A 4,048-nucleotide genomic window follows, 5' to 3' on the forward strand; every position below is an offset into this window, starting at 1 on the left:
AATTAGAATAGAAACAGATCATATGCCTCTCTCACAGCTATGAGTAGAAGATGTATTCTTAACCACACAAAAAGAGATAGAGGCAATTGGAAAAGATGAGATAAATAACTTTGATGATTTGAAACTGAAAAGCTTCTGCATAGACAGCATTAATGCATCTAGCATTAGAAGGAAAATGATCAGATGAGAAAAAATCTTTTTATCAAGTTTCTTTGATAAGGGTTTGGAATACAAAATATACAAACTATCCTCATGTACATGTGTATATGTATGTGTGTATATGCATATATACATATAGGACTAATGGAAGGAAGTAATATAGAACTAGATAAAGCAGGAGAGACAAAGGAACTAATAAAACTCTAAAGGGAAAGTTGTAATAAACAAGGATAGAGGATCAGGAGTGAGAAGAGAGTCAGTGGGAACAGTTACCTTTAAAAAAAAAGATTAAAGTAGCCGCAGAAACTTAAGAGCATGTTTCTAGCAAAAGATAAAATTTGAAAGTGAAAGGCTTCTACATGCATAACAATAATGCACCTAGGATAAGAAGGGAAGAGGTCGAATGGGAAAAGAAATCTCATAAAATTTCTCTGTTAATGATTTTCTATCTAAGATATATGGATATAGGTATTTATATATGTACATGTATGTGTATACTATATAGATATACATATGCATTTTACATGCACACACATATACATACATACATACATATATGTGTATATATATGACTAACAGCCATTTCCCAATAGATAAATGGTCAAGGGATATGAACAAATAGCTCTAAAAGAAACTTGCAAAGTATTCACAACCACATAAAAATCTAAATCTCTAAATCATTAATAATAAGAGAATAAAAGAAACAAATAGAATAGTTTTTGCATTTAAAAACACAGTAGTTTTCCTCAAGAGATGTCATTGTTTATAAACTTGACCTTTTGCTTTTCTTTAAACATTCTTAGAATGTGTACCCCTGAACATTTTGATCTTTAAGGCACTACACAATGAAATTCCCTTTAAAATAAATTAACAAAATTGATTTAGGGATGGCTAAAATCTCTTCTAAATTCTCTCTTCCATTTTGATTTATAAAGTAGAGGTGATCTGTTATTTAAGGGCCTAAAGCCAATTACATCCAAGTACATTTTCCTAAAACTCCATTGTTTGGAATAGCATTTCTTTAAAAAAAAAAAAAAAGAACTTGTAAAAAATCCAAGTGTTTAAAAAGAGAAAAAGTACCTGAGATTAAAAAAGGGGAAGATTTAAAGAAAATTTTAACCTATAAATCTTCTAAATTCTTTTTCAAGTAATAAGTACTAGTAAGACTGGCACTAGCATTGTAATTGCACAATTACAGTAGAGTTTACACATGCTTAACATGCATAATTTACATTTAAAAATAATTTAAATAACTTAAAAAAATATATTCTTGAATTTAATTGGCCCTTAATTGTTTTCCCTCTGGGAAACAACTAAACTTTGGCTTTTTCTGTCCAACTAGTTAATTCCGACTAACTTCAAAAACTGGGGTTCTTGCAATATTTAACGTTTTGTTTTCTGAACTAGAATCCAATAATCTTTGCATATTTATTATTGTTTAGAGTTAATGGTAGTGAAGGGAAAGGACTAGATAAGACACTATGCCTGAAGATCATAAATTGGGAAGAATATTATGCACAGAAAGAAATCAAAGTTTAAGGAGTAAAAGAGGGTTGAAATAATTTTAAATACCAAAGATACCACCTATAATAAATGGACAGAGAACACATGGAAAACTGAGAGCTATGGTTATGAACTGTTTTTAAAAGTTCAAAAACCCTGAGCATTCAAGGCATGAAAATAAATATAAAATGGAAACAGGGCAATAATATGACCCCGATAAGAAAATTCTTTTAAATAAATAATTCCAAATAAAACTAAGTTTCACAAAACCTCATCTTTGACAAACAAAATATGTCACACTGCACATGTCAAACAGAAATCTTACCATTTCTTCCTTTCAAGGCATTAGACTGCCCAAGCTTCATACGTGCACATTTAATTCTCTATAGCATCTAGATCTAGTAGCATTAGTTGGAAGTCAGAAGTATTCTAGAGAATCTGTTCTCATCTGCAGCAAATGACTTAGAGCTAAGCCCGTCAGTTTTTACATATATATGTACATTTATATACACATATATGTATATTTTCATCATAAAAATCTTAAGATCCTGCTCTGCTCTCTGCTTTTACTGTAGTGTGTTTCACGAAGCTTCCGTACAGTTCAGCACACTAAAAAAAAAAAAATCTTGATTTCTAAATGAACCTTTTTGGTGCTCTTGCATGATGGGTTCAATGTAAAGTTAATTTAAGCATAAAATGGCAACTGCATTCTATTGTATAAGCTAATTCACAGCTATTGGGAAAATTTTCTTAAGCTAACCAAATACAAGGCTGCAGCAATGATAAAGAGGAGTGGAACACAAGGAAAAAATGAACAAGTAAATAAAATGACTTTTGATCAGTGGCCATTCATTATTTTGATTTCTGGTATGTGGAAGAAATTGTCTTCTTTGAGTTTTAAATATTCTGGCAAATCCAGCCGTCTCTTAGCTTCTTCATCTTCTTAAATTGTTGAAATGAGGTCCTCAATGGAACTCAAATTTTTCTCTGGTCTGATGTAGCCAGTAATGACCATACTAAGGATTTCCCCAAAGAAGTCCTCTTTGAAGCCATAATGAGAGTTTCCACCGATTTTTTAGTATTCTTTTAGTATGGGTTCCATCCTATGCCTAAAACCATCTTATGGAATCTCCATTTCCAACGGTGGCCCAACTGTAGTAAATTCCAGCAGATAAATCACTTGAAAGATTATCTACTACTTAGTCAGGAAAGTAGCTGTGGGGATGCCAAGCTGCTTGGAGCCACGTCCGAAGCCCCTCACCATTTTACCGCGGCAGAAATAAGGCAGGTGCTTCATCCCGATGCTGGCTCCAGGCTCTAGAGGTGGCTTGGGCGAAGAAATCTGGAAGAGATGCGGTCGAACTCAGAGCAACGGTTCCCCGGTGGGCCAGCCAGGAATGGGGGGAGAGGCATTCAGAAGGGCACGAGGGAGGCGCGCTACCGGGAGCTCGTTCACTGTCAGAGACTCGCGGTCAACGGTCCTTGCCCGAACCCACCAGGCGACTGGCGCGCCACTGACCCGACAGAAGCCTCAATAGCTCCTAGTTGTTCACGTTTTAACAGATCCGTTGCATGTACAGTAGCTCATTTAAACTTCAGAGGTCTATGAAACATTATTATTATTAACATAGCTAGGTCTATGAAAAATTATTATTATTATTATTAACATAGCGATTACCCCCCATTTTATAGATTTTGGAGGCTCAAACAAGTTAAATGGCTTCCTCTGAGTCAAACAGTAGGAGAGAATCCAGACAAGATCTGAACTTAAGTTTTTCTGCCTGGAGGGAGATACAATGAAGCTTTTGATCTGACATTCAATCATACCCCTAAAAGTAGATGCGTACTTGTCAGATAGATTGTAGACCGCATTCTTTTCATTTCAGGAAGTGAACAGAGCTCTGGATTCGGAGTCTTTATCGCCTGTGTTCAAATCCCTGCTCTACCATTCACAGTGCCTCAAAGTCACAGCCTCCATGGACTTGAGTTTTCTCCTTTAAAGTGAGGAGGTTGGATTTGATGATCCTTTTTTAAGGTCCCTTTCATTCCAAATCCAAAGAACTATATGCCACCTTCAAATCTGATATTCTGTGGTTCATTGATTCCTGAATTTAATCAACCAATATTTATAAAGCACCTCCTATATACCAGGAAGTATATGAGACACTGAAAATACAAAAAGAGGCAAAACCCCGCTCCCTCCCCCCCTCCAAATCCCAAACAACCAAAAGACCTTACATTCTAAAGGTGGAGACCACATACAAAACAAGCTATGTACAGGATAAATAATTAAAAGAGCGGAAGCACCGCGATTAAGAGAGGTCAGGCCTGGGAACCATCCCCAAGTTGCCGAAGTGAGACTGATCATCATTGGTAGAGGGAGATT

At 35.4% G+C, this 4,048-nt stretch overlaps 1 pseudogene; it reads right to left on the reverse strand.

The window, feature by feature from the left end:
* Positions 1 to 2,490: 2,490 nt before the first annotated feature.
* Positions 2,491 to 3,093, reverse strand: LOC140499414 (riboflavin kinase pseudogene; annotated as a pseudogene).
* Between the last annotated feature and the right edge of the window lie 955 nt (positions 3,094 to 4,048).

The sequence above is a fragment of the Notamacropus eugenii genome, chromosome 4 (genome assembly GCF_028372415.1).
Source record: "Notamacropus eugenii isolate mMacEug1 chromosome 4, mMacEug1.pri_v2, whole genome shotgun sequence".
NCBI lineage: Eukaryota > Metazoa > Chordata > Mammalia > Diprotodontia > Macropodidae > Notamacropus > Notamacropus eugenii.